The following is an 18934-nucleotide window of genomic DNA, read 5'->3' as shown; positions in this document are numbered from 1 at the left end:
GGTTTTTCGCGGTTTTTCCGCGAATTGATAACTCACAGAAGAATTATTGCAAAATGGTCGTGCGAGTATTCATTTGAAAGGGATTTTGATCTAGAACACGCTCGTAGCGTTAAAATTTAGATAACTGTAAAATTGTTAGTTAATGAAATTTGAAATTGTTAACTTTTGATATTTGGTAAAAATGATTAAAAGGTACCCGTGTGAGGTATCAAAATAAAGCCCTTTTCGCAAGAAACACGTTCCAATTGTTAAAAATGCTCTAAGTCGATTATTGTTAGTTAATGAAAATTGAAATTTCGAGAGCGCTGAGTGATGACTCATCGGGCGCTCGGGCTCCGTGAGGCAGGTCAGTTGCGCGCGGGGCTCGCTAGTCTACATACTATAGCGTTTACTGAACTATAGCGCTCCTTAAAAGTTATTTTCGCCTTTCTATGTTGGTCACTATTATTTCGAATAATAAATTTTATTTTTTTAAGCGGCAATTTTAAATATATTTTCTTTATGTTACAGATACATACCAGCCAACACGATGGTGGAGACCCTAGGACGTAACACCTCCCCGGAGAAGTTCGAAGCCGATGGTTTACTTAGGCTGAGAACCGGCTGTAAGACGCCCCAAAAGTACAGGGTCTACGCCAGAAAGTCTTCTTTTCGATGGGGACGGTTTCGGCTCCTGTGAGACGACCTCCGAAAGTTCTGTTTCACGCGGGATCTCATATGAATTTTCCCGTTGGCTGTTTTTCTTGTAGTGGCGTGTGATTAAAAGATAAGTTATAGAATTCCAAATTGCGCCAATTAATGCGACGCTCCAACCGTAGAGAGAATGAAGGGTGTAACCCTGTATGATGATGTCGATCACTGCTTTTACGATGCTGAAGATAAACGCTATGGCGAAGAACCCGGAGCTTACTATTCCGAATTTTTCCAAACCATGCCAAATTTTGTTAATTGTACCTTCCGCGAGTTGTTCAATTGCCTCGGTACTTAATAAATTTTGTATTGCAATTGTTCCTCCTGCCACTGGATAACCGGCAGAACCGCGAGCGATAGTGTTGAGGAGAGCGGCTCTTTCAGCTGGAAACATGATGCGATCTCTTAATTGATTAATTTCTTCTACTGTGTATATTCCAGAAACTGCTAAGTCTCCGATCGGATTGTAATTCCACGATGGATGTGCAGTCGGGTGAAGTTCTTGAGGGGTTTGAGCTGGGACTCCTTGCGGGCTGAACCGATACCAGTTATTATCGATGTTGTACAATGCTGGAAGAAGTGGATCGCACTCGATTTGGGTCCCTGCTTTGAGAAGAACCTTCGAGATTGGCGATAAATAACGGGACTCGTTCCGATACGTTACTGGAAGTTCGTTGTAACATTCCTTGGTCCGGCGGATGCTACAGTCGACAGGTGTACATTTTATAATGTGGGCAACTTCTCCCAATACTACGGCCATATATCCGTGAGCCTTCATGATTGTTGTGGCGAATTTTTCCGGGAACAAAGGGGCTGTGTTTAATGCGTTTTGGATTACCTGACGCTCGAGATTACACCTCTGTAGTACGACATCTCTGTAAAGATTTTGTATCTGTGTACGGATGTGTTTTTCAACGTAAATAAATTTGGAGTTCATGTATGAAAAAATATCGAGATTGTTGACGGGAATTTGTTTTTTCTGCGCGAACGTCCTTCCCTTTTGTGTTTCCAGAATGTAAAGTTTTGGGTGCTCCGTACGAACGAGATTGTAACCGCAGATATGCTTCATTGATTTGGCTGCTAACGCGAACGTCGTTTCGTGCGTTGTTAGTGAGAATACGTCAGGATTGTTGGTCGCTGAGTCTGGATTTTGTTGTTTATGGGCAATGCCTTCGAAGAGGACATCGTATCGATTGAACTGACACGAGTCTGCTGGTTCAGTTATCCAGAAGGCTGAATTCCCTTCGACGTCCAAACAAGTACCATCGGAAAGATAGCACTGCGTACCTGACTGAAGGATAATTTTATTATTGACCAAGTTCACTTCGGCCATGTAGTTTGTCAGCGTGATTTTTACTGTTGCTTGGATTACGACCCCGTTCCAGTTTCCAAACGCGTCGCTGTACTGTGTCCCTTGGCAGCTTCCACTGTTGGTGAGGGAACCGCCTAATAAAATAGCGCGATCGGTTGTGCTGTTCTTCCTTAACCCGGTTATGATGCTGGATGGGCTGAGTTGTAATATCCCAGTTTCCTGAAGTTTTTGACACCCACGTTCGTCGAGTTCGTGGAGGTAAATTTGGCGTCCGTTCTGAACCACCGAAACGTGCGAACTCATCCCACAGTAGTAAATGGTGCGGTCTATTTCCACGCGGCACTGCACGACTTCGGCGCGCGAAAAGTCTGATAATTGGAGCAGTTGAATGTATGTTTCCTTTGGAATAGGCGCGTTGATCGGAACATTGCATTCTCCTACGTTGTTAAGCGAAATAGTTGTAATGTTGAGATTTGGCCCCGCACAGTCGTATCCCAACAGCGCGGAAGCCTCTTGCAAGAGAAGGAAGCCAAGTAGTAATCGTACCATGGTCTTCCTGAAAGTGAGAGGATACCCGATTATTAATCAAGTGGGAGGCGGGTACCTCTAAGTTTATTCGCGTGAACGATTCGCGATTTCCCTTTATACAAGATTTTTAAATTTCCCCCGGATAGAATTTCAATAATTTCACAGGGTTCCGTGTACTGGTCACTGAATTTCCCTTTACTTGGTTCCTTCAGCATAAGAACGACGTCGCCAACGTCAAACTGTTGTGGGTTGATTTTTCGATCGTAATATTGTTTTGATCTCTCTTTCGCCGCGATTAGATTTTCGCGGGCAAGGTTTTGAAGCTGATCGATCGTGATAAACAGATTTTCGAGGTAGTCCGCGTACGTCGGATCCAGGTCCTCTTCGATGTGTTGATGAGCCGATGGGAGCCTAGCCAGGTGTCCGTAAACTAATTCGAAGGGGGTGTATTTCGTCCCCTCGTGTTGGCTAGTATTATATGAGAACATACATCTACGGAGTAATTTGTCCCATTCATTATTTTTGTCAATATATTGTTTTATATATTCCGCCAATACGTGATGCGATCGCTCGATCGATCCGTTACTTTGCGGATGGAAGGCGGTTGTCTGGTATAATTTGATCCGCCAGATTTTTGCGATTGCCCTTATTAAGCTCGAGAGAAAATTTCGCCCCTGATCTGTGAGAATTGCCTTCGGAGCACTAAATTGACAGACAAAATGTTCTATAAACGCGTCAGCGATGTCGACGGCCGTCGTCCTAGCCAGCGGGACAGCGATTGACCATTTTGTTAACAGGTCTTGCATAGTCAAGATATACGAATTTCCGCTACTGGTGGTAGGAAGGGGGCCGACGACGTCCATCGAAATCTTGTCGAAAGATCGCCCCGGCGTGTCGGTTATAACCATGGGCTGTTTAGTCTTGACCCGGACTAATTTTTTTAATTGGCAATTTCTGCATCTCGCTATATAATCTTGAATGTGGGTCTTCATATTTTCCCAGAAAAAGTGTTCTCTGATCCGCTTGTAAGTTTTATTTACGCCCTTATGGCCACCGACCGCGGAGGCGTGCTTCTCGGCAATAATTTCGAGGCGCTCTTGCTCCGTCGGGAAACGAATCAGCTGTTGACAGATGGTGAGAGCGATCATTTGATCCCTCAGAATTTGTATTAAAAGGTTTTTAATTTCGGCCCAATTTAGACCTCCGATTGAATTTGTCTTAGCGATACTAATTGAGGTGATATTTTCCTCGCGAACAACATCTCTTAACGACTCGAACGTGTCCCCTAGATCGTCCAAGGAAATATTCTCTCTCAGATGAAAAACGACTGGTAGTGCTATCATTGCACATCCCTTTTCCCTGGCAACTTTGGCCCTAAAAATATTAATATTCTCATATTGAGGCATCTTTTTGAGAGTATCTAGTTCCTTGGCTCCGTCATCGAGGGGTAGCCCTTGTCTCGTAATAAAAATAATTTTCGCTCCCTTTTGCATTGACAAATTATCGCGAACTTCTCGTATCGATAAAGCACCTTCGATTGAATAAGCTGGATCGTTTGAGGGACCTCTACCGCATTCCCCAGGGTCCAACAAAAGATCCGTTTCCTCTTCAGACTCGTTTTCGTCCGACAATGTAGTTTCCTCCAACAAATTATTTTCTTCCATATTCGCCCCGTAGCCCTCAAAGAAATCGTCGAATTCGAGGGGCGGGTTATCATTTAAGATATCGATTGGCAGATCTGGCTCAACGCTGATGTCTTCGGGTCTTTCACCGTATATGTTGACATCAACGCGATTACCAGGAGCATTAATTTCGACCCGTGATCCCTGTGGTTCAACTAAATTTTCACAAAATAATCGTCCGTCACTCGGAACGTTTAATTCGCCGGGGGGCCCAGGGTCGAAGGGCAAGCTTCCCAACATCGACTCGTCGATAGGGTCGTCTTGTGATCCTTCTTCACCTGGAGAAATTCCGGTCTTTCTTTTCCTTTTACGAGTTTGAATCTCCTCGTTTATGTTACTTGAGCCCTTTTGCTCTATATTTTTCATTTTAAAGTGGGCTGGCGGACTAAAAATATTTTCTGTGGAGTCGGATTCTGTCCGTGAATCGGGTGTATTTGGTACCGTCACTGGAACAGGAGCTGGAGTAGGATTAGGATTTTCGGTGCGTCTCCTGTATTGGCTAGGAGGACTAAAAATTCGTTCGTTAGGCGTTGTATCGGATGATGGTTCTTCATCAGATTCGTCGGAATGATCGTCGTTGGATTGGCCAGGTAAGTTCAATTTTCTTTTCTTTTTTGGATTATGCGTTAGTATAAGGATGTTTTTACTTTCAGGTGGATTTCGCGAGAGAGCGTCAGCGTTATTGTTCGCGCTCCCAGGTTTATACTGGATTTTATATTCATAATTAGATAGACTCAAACGCCAGTGTACCAGACGATTGGCGGGGTCTTTTACAGAATTCAGCCACACTAATGGCTGATGATCGGTAAGGAGATTGAACTTCCTGCCATAGATATAGGGTCTGAAATGGTTCACGCAATAAATTATGGCGAGGCATTCTTTCTCTATGACGGAGTAGTTTAGCTCGTGTTTATTTAGTGTTCTAGATGCATACGCGATTGGCTTATCTTTGCCTATGTCGCCTTGAGAAAGAACGCCCCCAATCGCATAATTTGATGCGTCGGTTGTGATGTTAAACGGTTGTGTAAAGTCGGGATATTGTAAAACAGGTTCTTTACACAGGGCCTCCCTCAATATATCGAACGCTCGCTGTTGAGAGTCGGTCCACTTGAATGGGATCCCCTTTTTTAACAAATTTGTGAGGGGTTTTGATATGCCCGAAAAATTTTCTATAAAACGCCGATAATACCCGGCTAATCCGAGAAACTGCTTGATTTTTTTCTGATTTGTAGGAGCAGGGTAGTTCTGCAGGGCCTCGATCTTCTTCGGGCCTGGTTTTACTCCCTGGTCACTAATTACGTGTCCTAAATAACCTACTTCGCGGCGAAGGAACTCGCACTTGTCTGGTTGTAGGTGCATATTGGCTCTTCGTAACCGAGAGGCCAATTTGTCGAACTTAATTTTGTGCTCGTGTAAAGATTTGGCGTAAATCACGATATCGTCTAAGTAGACGAAGAGCTCGACCCCTTGGAGTCCCACTAGTACTCGGTCCATAAGCCTTTGGAAAGTAGCGGGTGCGTTTTTCAACCCGAAGGGCATGCGATTAAACTCATAATGACCGAAAGGGGTGGAAAACGCGGTTTTATGTTTATCCTTCGGATCTACTTTGATTTGGTGAAAACCGCTGGCAAGGTCGAATACGGAGAAATATTTCGCGCTTCCAAGCTGGTCCAAAATTTCGTTAATCTGGGGGAGAGGATAAGCATCTCCGATAGTCTTCTCGTTGAGATTGCGGTAATCGATAACCATTCTCCAACGTTTATTGCCCTGGGAGTCCGCTTTCTTCGGCACAATCCACAGGGGTGAGCTGTACGGGGAGAGAGAAGGTGAGATGATATTATTTTTTACTAACTCCCCGACCTGTTTTGTAATTTCATCCTTATGGATCGGAGGGAATCTATATTGTCGAGTGAACACCGGTTGGTCGTCTACAGTTTCAATTTTATGATAAAAATCCGGTACAAAATCTAAGTTTTCGTTAGGAAGTTGAAAAAGGTCGGCATTATCCCGAATAATTGACTCAATACTATCCTTTTCTTCTTGGTTAAGGTGGTCAAGTCGTAATAAGTCCTTTACCTTTCTGATTCTGTCGTCCTTCTGGATTCTTAGAACGCGTTTGATATATTCGCCGGGTTCTAACCTCCCGTCGCACAATTCTTCACACGTGTGACTGACAATTGCCTTCGGCTCGTAACCGTCCGGAAAAGCTTCATCGAAATCGGTTGCTTTGACAAGATATGCCTCGTCGACATCCTCGTACTCCTCGATTTCTATGGTCGGGACCTTTACGAGGACGTCTTCGAGGGTTGAATTGTGTATCACCAATTTAGTGATTCCGAATTCAGTTTGAGCTACTATTTGGCCGCAATAAATCCCGGCCCCGAGGTCGAGGCGCGGAACGTAACCGCGTTTTACCTCGGGGTTTTTCACCCGACCGAAACCGATTGTCTTACTTCTCTTGGCGAGGAATATTGTGTCACAATCCATGAAAGGAAAAGCTTGCTCGTTCCAAGAGAGGAGCCGCTTTGACCAATCTAAAGATGCCTTGTTCTGGGAAAGAAATTCCGCTCCCAGAAGTGCATGCTGAGGAGTCAGGAAATCATCCCCTACAACGTGAAAGATGGTCGGCGTACCACAAACACGGGCTGTTATCCAACCAAAGGTAGCAACCGTTTTCCCAGCTATCCCGTTTAACTGAATTCTCTCTCGTTTATCGATTACCACGGAGCTAGAAACCGTGTTTATTTTTGCGATGTTGACCTCCGCCCCGGAATCTATTAAAAATTCGGTAAGCCCGCCTAATTGAGGGCAATGGAGGGTGACGGAGGGAGAGCGCTGAAGCTCGTTCAGGCAGAGATTGACGGCGCGGAGGGCACTGCCTCCGCTAAATTGACAGGGTGCGTCCGCGGGTCTCCCAACGAGCCCTGTTCCGTTGGGCGCGGAACCGCGTTTTTTGTACTATCATTTTGCTTGCGGAAGCATTTTTCTTCCGTGTGACCGATTTTGTTGCAATACGTGCAATGAGGTTTGTGACCGTTATTATAGTTATTATTGCCGTTACCGCGATTATAATGGCCGTTATTCCGATTATTGTCCCTTTTTGGCCTTTTTTCGGGGTATTTCAGCCAACAATTTTCTAGGTCGTGCCCGCCCCTGTTGCAGTGGGTGCACGGTGAATTATTCGTGAAAGCGACCCGAACAGTCCGCGAAGGTTGCGATTGGCTGTTTATTTTTGAAAATTTTTGATCCACCGCGACTTCCTTTTCGACCTTGATGGCCTTCGCGAAAAGCTCTTCCAAGGTTTGATAATATTCCAACCGTACGCGCATTCTAAGATCGGGCGGCAGGCCCTTGACGAAACTATCCATTGTATCGTTTTCACATTGCGCGCGATGTTCGCGAGAAAGAGGACCCCATGTTTCGGTGTCCATTTCGATAATCTCGAAGTGCAGATCCTTGACGCGGCTGATATACTGAATCATATTTTCGGACGGCGTTTTTGTTATCGTACCTAACTCGCCGCGGTATTCGTTGACCGATTTAGATGATCCAAACAATAATTTTAATCGTTCCACGAGTTCTTTGATAGTTCGCGAGTTATCGTCCTCGAAGGCGGTTTGAGCATGACTTTTTAATTTATTTTTTAGGAGCAGAACCAACGTGGGCTCGTGCTGAGGACTAAATAAACTTCGCACCTTTTGACAGGCACGAATAAATCGAAGGACTGGGAAATTATACCCAGTAAAAATCGGTACGGATTCGAGCGCGTCTTTGTATTTGACGCTCGGGAGGTTGATCGTACCCGGGGAATTTTGCGCGTGTCGGACATCGTTTTCGCGAGGGGTACTTGTTTTCGCCTGATTGTTGATCGAGTGATTCCCCACGTCGGGTTCACCCCAAACGTCGGTTGTGAACATAGCGGCCCGAGAGCTCGGCCTCTCGGTCTTCAAGCCTTTTATCTCACTCATTATTCTGTCGAGATTATTCTGTAAAGATTTGCTTGCATTTTGTTGCTCATTAATTATATCGATTAAATGTTTTAACCGATCGTTTGATGATTTCTCTTGTTTATTGACTTCACCCTCATCCGTTGCAGATTGGAGTGTTTCGAATTGTTTTGCAACCTCTAATCGCTCTTCGTCAAGGACTTCCTCCTGATGTTGTAACCTACGTTCTTTTTCTACCAATTCACGCTCTTTTAACAATAGCTGATCGCGGAGTACTTGCAGCTCCTCTGACGTAAGGTCCTTCATTTTGATTTTGTTTGAAATTTACTAAAGAACGATTAATACACGAAAACTTGTCCAAAAGTTGAGAAATGGGATCGTATAAAAATTTTGTCCAAAATTTAAAATTTTGATTTTATTGGAAAATTTTATTTAAAACGTTTGGAAATTAATTGTATTTTGTAAATAATGGTATAGTAACGTTTGTTATTTGGAAATCTGCAAGTAGGGGGAGTTTTGAAAAATTTGTCCAATCACGAAAATTGTATTTTATTGAAAAATATTAATGAAAAGTTTTTGAAATTGTTTGTACTTCGAATGTAACGGCTTGATTGCGTTTGTTATATGAAAATTGAGAACAGGAAAATTTTCGAAAAATTTGTCCAATTCCAAAAAATATTGAAAATGGCAAAATTAAATATTCAAACGATTGGAAACGGACTGTTCCCTGCTGTTTTTAATTCGGTGTAGTTTGTTATTTGAGTTGAACTCCGAAAAATTCAAATAAAAATTTTAAAGTCGAGAAATTTGTCCAATTTTTCAAATATGATTTATTTCGAAAATCCCGAGTGTAGACGTTTGGAACTTAATATTTTCCGAATATTTATACTCCTTGAAGTTAAAAATTAATTGTTAGCGTATAGGAGAGATGATATTTTGAAATTGCAAAATTTGTCCAATTTTACAAAATTTTTATATTACGGAAATGTTGCGTTAAATCGTTTGGAATATGATTTTTCTCCGTTTATTTATGTTCGGTACGGTTTGTTACTGAGATTTGGTAGGTAGAAATTCAAAAAATATTGATGAAGGAAAATTTGTCCAATTTTTAAATTGACGAGAAATGCTTTGGTATTCGAGTAACGAAGTCGATAATGGTTTGTTATACGAATAAATTTGAGAAATAATCAAATTTAGCGATCGATAATTTGATTTTAATTTGAAATTCGACAGAATAGTGACGATATTCTCTGAAATTTGAATGAATTTATCACAATTGAGGTTACGAGTTTCCTCGCTTTACTCGATTGCGAAAATTAACCAATGATAATTACAAAAAAAATAAAAGAAAGGCCACCAGTACTTTATTTCACGACGGTATCCCACCGCTGCCACCAAAAAATATATAAACCTGTTACGTCGTGTGGTTTAATGCCCGGATGTTTAGCGAGAGACAAATTATCTAACGAAATACTGACAATACGATTCACGGCTACGGACGGTAAGAGAGAAACTTTTTAGAGCAGCCCGCTCGGTACGACAGGGATTTACCCTGGTCGCGGTTGGTTAGTTTACCGACTGCTGGAAATGTGGAATTCTACTTGACCGATTGGATTGATACAGACTGGATTACCGTCAGCAGTATGCTCGATGGTCGGCAACCGGAAGAATTTATTTGTCCAGGAAAATGATACACGGGGTACGACGCGTAGACTTATTTTAGATCTCGTATTTGAGAAGGTGAGATTTTCCCCCTCAGGACCGAAACCTATGCTCGTGAAATATTTACCGGATGACCTTTCCAGAATAAAAATAAAATAAAACTCACTTACCGTTTAATTATTCTTCGACGGATGAGTTAATCGATTGTTATTACTTCGATGTCGATTGGTGTTGATGGTCGGGAAACGGTCGGTGCCTCCGAGATGTTTTCACAATCGGGGTTGTACTCCTCTCGTTGAGTGAAGATCGATGAACCGACCAAACGTCCCAATGAGTATGGCGAATTAGCGTCGATGATGAAGATGCTCTTCCGAATGATAACGTCGGAAACGACGCGAATTTTACTCGGACCCGATTTTAACACCAAATTATAAATAATATCGTTCGGATATTCGACACCAGAGTTTTCAGATAGCTGTGGGTGTTGAGTGGCTTTGCACAATGTTTTCACCCACGATTTATTATTACCGCGATTTAGAGCGGGTCTGTTACAGGCACGTGCGATAGCCCGGCGGATTTGAAATTTAACGCCTCCTCGACGTCTAGGCATAATAAGAGAATTTCATAATTAAATTTATATTTCGATAATTAATTCAAGTTGTTTAAAGGATAGAAAAGAGAAAGAAATCTCGTTGGCGTGCCAAATTCTCCAGCACAGAACAATGAGAAAGAGAGAGAGAGATAGAAATCTCGTTGGCGTGCCAAATTCTCCAGCACAGAACAATGAGAAAGAGAGAGAGAGATAGAAATATGTATCGGCGTGCCAAATTCTCCAGCACCGAACGATACAAATGAAGGAATTTAAAATACGATCCAACGTGCCTGAGTCTAGCACAAAAAGAATCGTATGCAAAAACTTGAATTAATTATTCAACTGAGAGATTGAATAAAAGAAATATGCCAGATTATAAAGGAAATAAATCCGCAGGTTTATCGCTGAATTAAGGCACGAAAATGAAATTAAATAATGCCACGTTTCTAAGAATTTACGGTGTTAGATAAAAGAGAGAATGAAATTAATAAATTCATTCAGTAATGAACACGAGTTTTTGTAAAACATGAAATTGAAACTCTAGTTAATCTTGATGAAGATAACTCGTGAAAATTTATAATTCGAGAAAAATAATTAGACTCGATTTTATCGAATTAAGAAATATTAATTCTCGAGGAAAAGAATGGAAAAATCACTCGAAGAAAATTGATGATAATAATTCGCGAGTTTCGGTGAAAATTACTCAACGGAAATAAATTGTTAATTAATCGCGAGATTCGGTGGAAATTACTCAACGGAAATAAATTGTTAATTAATCGCGAGATTCGGTGGAAATTACTCAACGGAAATAAATTGTTAATTAATCGCGAGATTCGGTGGAAATTACTCAACGAGGGTTTAAGGATGATTTGAATAATTATTTTAAACACTTTTCACCCTTTTTACACTTATGTATTGTTACAAACTTTTAAGTTGCGATGTTACAAAATTAAAATAAACTTGTACGATTAACTTGTACGAAAAAGAACTTTAAAAACTTATTAAAACTTTTCGATTTTCAGCTGCTCTGCGGGAGTATCCGTGCTCGCTCTCGGCCGGAGTTCGACTGGCTAGCTGTGGAGAGACTCGAGAACTAATGAGTGCGGCGCGCCTGCGCTCTTAAATAGCAGCGTCCCGTTGGAGTATCGGTGAGGCCGGGCGTCTCGGTGTTGGTTGGCGCACACAAATAAAGTGAGTATCCGTGACTCTTATATACTGTTTCTATATACTTTATAAATTCGTTTAACTCGTAATTATTGATTATTTAAAACCAGTTTAATTAATCATTAATTTTACATTTATTTTCAGCTTAATTTTACGGTAAGTACATTTCGTTATATTTTATTTATCAATAATTAATTAACTTCAGTTAAATAATTATTGATTTTACATTCTTATTTACTATTCATTGTAAGATTATTATCTCATTATTGTTTCTAGGTTTTCTCTGGATACAACGGGTGTGTAAGTATATTTAATATCTTCTTATAACAATTAATTGGTTGTTTATTAATTAATTACGAATCGATGCTTATTTTATTGATTGATTGCCATTTTCTATTTTCAGGTTCTTCTGGATCCAACGGCGAGTAAATTTCGGGTTGGTAAGTACAATTATTGTTTATTTAATTAATTATTTTGTTGTTTTATAAATATTATTTTGTTCGCAGGATCTCTACGGGTGTTTACAATGGTTTGGACGGTGCGCAGCGAAGTTTTATCGGTAAGTGTGCTTTTCTACATATTTTCTTTTATTGTTTAACATTTGACGATTAATTTTTCTGTGCGTTTTTCAGTAAATTTTGTACAGCGTTTTGACGAGGACTGTCACATCTGGCACGTGCGTGACTTCGCCTAAGAGACTCTTGAGAAGTTTTTTTCTAGAGTCCTTTCCTTTCGCTGGGAAAAACCCTCGAAAAAATTGGAAAGAAAGGGTCATAAAAAAAAGGACTCGAGTGAAGGGTCAGGGTTGACGAGTGTCGACGTATGGATTTTGGTAAGTTTGGAAAGAAGAATTATTTAGTTTTGTTTGTGCGTGAATTCGCGTATTTAATTCTTTTGATAGGCTGTACTGTCGCGCTACGCCGGATGAAGATATCGGGTTTCACCTCGCGGATTTTCTGATGACAATAATCAATACGAGATTTATCCTCTGCGAGTGGGTGAGTTATTATTATTTTATTTGTGTAAAAATATACCTTCAGACCGGAAATGCATTTGCAGTTTTTTGTAAATAAGTGTTCCAGAGATTCGCCTATGTGAATTTATTTCGTAGCCTAAGCATTATATAAGAAGCGTTTTAGCGAGTCTATGTACATACATGTCCTCACATATCTATATATACTTTAACTTATGTATAAACCTTATATACACATATACCTCGATAGAAATAGCGAAATAAGCGGTTCTGTTCCCCATACACATATATTTGTATTCCTTGATTGAAAATAACGATAATTTATTTGTAGCGGAATTTGTTTATTTATTAACAATTATTGTTTATATGCTTAAAAATGTGTCGATCGCTTTTGAACTGTGTCCTATATCGCTTTGCTATGAAATCCCATTGATTTCCTGAGTTTTTGATGTATTTTGGGTGATCCGCGGTTTTCCGCGGTTTTTCGCGGTTAACCCGCGAATTGATATATCGGTGAAATATTTGTGTAAAGTGGTCGAGTTTGTAATCATTTTAAAGGGCATTGAGTTCCCTATCGTTTGAGAGTAACAGAGATAATTCATCCACATAATTGTTAATTAATGAAATTAAATATTGTTAAATTTTTATGTTTCGGAAAAATTGTAAAAAGCACCCAAGTTACTTATTATGGTCTTTGCTATTGAATCTAATCGTTTGGAACTTGATTTTCGACGTTTTTGGACGATTCGCGGTAATTCGCGGTTTTTCGCGGTTTTTCCGCGAATTGATAACTCACAGAAGAATTATTGCAAAATGGTCGTGCGAGTATTCATTTGAAAGGGATTTTGATCTAGAACACGCTCGTAGCGTTAAAATTTAGATAACTGTAAAATTGTTAGTTAATGAAATTTGAAATTGTTAACTTTTGATATTTGGTAAAAATGATTAAAAGGTACCCGTGTGAGGTATCAAAATAAAGCCCTTTTCGCAAGAAACACGTTCCAATTGTTAAAAATGCTCTAAGTCGATTATTGTTAGTTAATGAAAATTGAAATTTCGAGAGCGCTGAGTGATGACTCATCGGGCGCTCGGGCTCCGTGAGGCAGGTCAGTTGCGCGCGGGGCTCGCTAGTCTACATACTATAGCGTTTACTGAACTATAGCGCTCCTTAAAAGTTATTTTCGCCTTTCTATGTTGGTCACTATTATTTCGAATAATAAATTTTATTTTTTTAAGCGGCAATTTTAAATATATTTTCTTTATGTTACAGATACATACCAGCCAACACGATGGTGGAGACCCTAGGACGTAACACACTTTTGTATGAATCGATAGAATTTAACAACATTCACTGACATTTCGAACAGAACCGCTTTCCTACGTGCGATTCGAGATCATAGCCTACAATCGAGTGATGTCATTTCCGAACGTTCATAAACGTGAAAATTGGTGATCACCGATACCCTTCTGTGTGAATCGATAAAAATTAACAAGATCCACTGACATTTCGAACTGAACAGCTTTCCGACGTGCGATTCGAGATCATATCTTACAATCGAGTGATGTCGTTTCCGAACGTTCATATACATGAAAATTGGTGTTCATCGATACACTTTTGTATGAATCGATAGAAATTAACAAGATTCACTGATATTTCGTTCTGAATCGCTTTCCGATGTGCGAATCGAGATCATACCTTACAATCGAGTGATGTCATTTCCGAACGTTCATAAACGTGAAAATTGGTGATCACCGATACACTTTTGTGTGAATCGACACAAATTAACCAGATTCACTGACATTTCGAACTGAACAGCTTTCCGACGTGCGATTCGAGATCATACCTTACAAACGAGTGTTGTCGTTTCCGAGCGATCATAAACATGAAAATTGGTAATCACCGATACACTTTTGTGTGAATCGACACAAATTAACCAGATTCACTGACATTTCGAACTGAACAGCTTTCCGACGTGCGATTCGAGATCATACCTTACAAACGAGTGATGTCGTTTCCGAGCGATCATAAACATGAAAATTGGTAATCACCGATACACTTTTGTGTGAATCGACACAAATTAACCAGATTCACTGACATTTCGAACTGAACAGCTTTCCGACGTGCGATTCGAGATCATACCTTACAAACGAGTGATGTCGTTTCCGAGCGATCATAAACATGAAAAGTGGTAATCACCGATACACTTTTGTGTGAATCGACACAAATTAACAAGATTCACTGACATTTCGTTCTGAATCGCTTTCCGATGTGCGATTCGAGATCATACCTTACAATCGAGTGATGTCGTTTCCGAACGTTTATAAACATGAAAATTGGTGATCACCGATACACTTTTGTGTGAATCGACACAAATTAACAAGATTCACTGACATTTCGTTCTGAATCGCTTTCCGACGTGCGATTCGAGATCATACCTTAAAATCGAGTGATGTCGTTTCCGAGCGTTCATAAACATCAAAATTGGTGATCACCGATACACTTTTGTGTGAATCGACACAAATTAACAAGATTCACTGACATTTCGTTCTGAATCGCTTTCCGACGTGCGATTCGAGATCATACCTTACAATCGAGTGATGTCGTTTCCGACCGTTCATATACATGAAAATTGGTGTTCACCGATACACTTTTGTATGAATCGATAGAAATTAACAAGATTCACTGATATTTCGTTCTGAATCGCTTTCCGATGTGCGAATCCAGATCATACCTTACAATCGAGTGATGTCATTTCCGAACGTTCATAAACGTGAAAATTGGTGATCACCGATACACTTTTGTGTGAATCGATACAATTTAACAACATTCACTGACATTTCGATCAGCATCGCTTTCCGACGTGCGATTCGAGATCATTACACGTCGGAAAGCGATTCAGAACGAAATGTTCGTGAACCTTGTTAATTTGTATCGATTCGCACAAAAGTTTATCGGTGATCACAAATTTTCATGTTTATGAACGTTCGGAAACGACATCATTCGATTGTAAGTTATGATCTCGATTCGCACATCGGAAAGCCGTTCTGTTCGAAATATCAGTGAATGTTGATAAAATGTATCGATTCACACAAGTGTATCGGTGATCACCAATTTTCACGTTTATGAACGTTCGGAAATGTCAGCACTCGATTGTAATTTATGATCTCTAATCGAAATGTCACTGAATATTGTTAATTTGTGATGAATTGAACAAAAATTTTATTGGTGATCACCAATCTTCATGTTTATGAACGTTCGGAAATGACATCACTCTATTGTAGGTTATGATCTCGAATCGCACGTAGGAAAGCGGTTCTGTTCGAAATGTCAGTGAATGTTGGTAAATTCTATCGACTCACACAAAAGTGTATCGCCGATCGCCAATTTTCATGCTTATGAACGTTCGGAAACGACATCACTCGATTGTAAGTTATGATCTCGATTCGCACATCGGAAAGCGGTTCTGTTCGAAATGTCAGTGAATGTTGTTAAATTGTATCGATTCACACAAAAGTGTATCGGTGATCTCCAATTTTCACGTTTATGATGGATCGGAAACGAGATCACTCGATTGTAAGTTATGATCTCGATTCGCACATCGGAAAGCGATTCAGACCGAAATGTCAGTGAATCTTGTTAATTTCTATCGATTCACACAAAAGTGAATCCGTGATCACCAATTTTCATGTTTATGCACGTTCGGAAGCGACATAACTCGATTGTAAGTTATGATCTCGAATCGCACGTCAGAAAGCGATTCTGTTCAAAATGTCATAGAATCTTGTTAATTTGTGATGACTTGAACAAAAAGTTTATCGTGATCACGTTTTTCATGTATACGAACTTTCGGAAACGACATCACTCGGTTGTAAGTTATGATCTCGAATCGCACGTCGGAAACCGATTCTGTTCGAATTGTCAGTGAATCTTGATAATTTGTAACGATTCTCACAAAAGTTTATTTGTGATCACCAATTTTCATATTTGTGAACGTTCAGAAACGATATCGTTCGATTGTCAGTTCCGGTCTCGAATCGCATTTCGGACTGCCATTCTGATAGAAATGGCGGAAAAAATTGTTGTTTTGTAACGATTAACACAAAAGATTATCGCTGATTACCTATTTTCATGTTTATGAAAGATTGGAAACGTTCACCGATAAACGTCACATATCAACAATTTTACAGACATTTAGTATCGCAATCCGAAGGGCCATTTGAGATCTGAACTGACAATCGAGCGATGAAAACGTTTCCGAACGTTCATAAACATGAAGATTGGAGATCACCGATACACTTTTGTGTGAATCGACACAAATTAACCAGATTCACTGACATTTCGTTCTGAATCGCATTCCGATGTGCGAATCGCGATCACACCTTACAATCGAGTGATGTCTTTTCCGAACGTTCATAAACATGAACATTGGTGATCACCGATACACTTTTGTGTGAATCGACACAAATTAACCAGATTCACTGACATTTCGAACTGAACAGCTTTCCGACGTGCGATTCGAGATCATACCTTACAAACGAGGGATGTCGTTTCCGAGCGATCATAAACATGAAAATTGGTAATCACCGATACACTTTTGTGTGAATCGACACAAATTAACCAGATTCACTGACATTTCGAACTGAACAGCTTTCCGACGTGCGATTCGAGATCATACCTTACAAACGAGTGATGTCGTTTCCGAGCGATCATAAACATGAAAAGTGGTAATCACCCATACACTTTTGTGTGAATCGACACAAATTAACAAGATTCACTGACATTTCGTTCTGAATCGCTTTCCGATGTGCGATTCGAGATCACACCTTACAATCGAGTGATGTCTTTTCCGAACGTTCATAAACATGAACATTGGTGATCACCGATACACTTTTGTGTGAATCGATAAAAATTAACAAGATTCACTGACATTTCGAACTGAACAGCTTTCCGACGTGCGATTCGAGATCATACTTTACAAACGAGTGATGTCGTTTCCGAGCGATCATAAACATGAAAATTGGTAATCACCGATACACTTTTGTGTGAATCGACACAAATTAACCAGATTCACTGACATTTCGAACTGATCAGCTTTCCGACGTGCGATTCGAGATCATACCTTACAAACGAGTGATGTCGTTTCCGAGCGATCATAAACATGAAAAGTGGTAATCACCGATACACTTTTGTGTGAATCGACACAAATTAACAAGATTCTCTGACATTTCGTTCTGAATCGCTTTCCGATGTGCGATTCGAGATCATACCTTACAATCGAGTGATGTCGTTTCCGAGCGATCATAAACATGAAAATTGGTAATCACCGATACACTTTTGTGTGAATCGACACAAATTAACCAGATTCACTGACATTTCGAACTGATCAGCTTTCCGACGTGCGATTCGAGATCATACCTTACAAACGAGTGATGTCGTTTCCGAGCGATCATAAACATGGAAATTGGTAATCACCGATACACTTTTGTGTGAATCGACACAAATTAACCAGATTCACTGACATTTCGAACTGAACAGCTTTCCGATGTGCGATTCGAGATCATACCTTACAATCGAGTGATGTCGTTTCCGAGCGATCATAAACATGAAAATTGGTAATCACCGATACACTTTTGTGTGAATCGACACAAATTAACCAGATTCACTGACATTTCGAACTGAACAGCTTTCCGACGTGCGATTCGAGATCATACCTTACAAACGAGTGATGTCGTTTCCGAGCGATCATAAACATGAAAAGTGGTAATCACCCATACACTTTTGTGTGAATCGACACAAATTAACAAGATTCACTGACATTTCGTTCTGAATCGCTTTCCGATGTGCGATTCGAGATCATACCTTACAATCGAGTGATGTCGTTTCCGAACGTTCATAAACATGAAAATTGGTGATCACCGATACACTTTTGTGTGAATCGACACAAATTAACAAGATTCACTGACATTTCGAACTGAGCAGCTTTCCGACGTGCGATTCGAGATCATACCTTACAAACGAGTGATGTCGTTTCCGAGCGATCATAAACATGAAAAGTGGTAATCACCGATACACTTTTGTGTGAATCGACACAAATTAACAAGATTCACTGACATTTCGTTCTGAATCGCTTTCCGATGTGCGATTCGAGATCATACCTTACAATCGAGTGATGTCGTTTCCGAACGTTTATAAACATGAAAATTGGTGATCACCGATACACTTTTGTGTGAATCGACACAAATTAACAAGATTCACTGACATTTCGTTCTGAATCGCTTTCCGACGTGCGATTCGAGATCATACCTTACAATCGAGTGATGTCGTTTCCGAGCGTTCATAAACATCAAAATTGGTGATCACCGATACACTTTTGTGTGAATCGA

Source organism: Venturia canescens, chromosome 11 (assembly GCF_019457755.1).
Source record: "Venturia canescens isolate UGA chromosome 11, ASM1945775v1, whole genome shotgun sequence".
Taxonomy (NCBI): domain Eukaryota; kingdom Metazoa; phylum Arthropoda; class Insecta; order Hymenoptera; family Ichneumonidae; genus Venturia; species Venturia canescens.
This window is presented reverse-complemented; position numbering follows the sequence as displayed.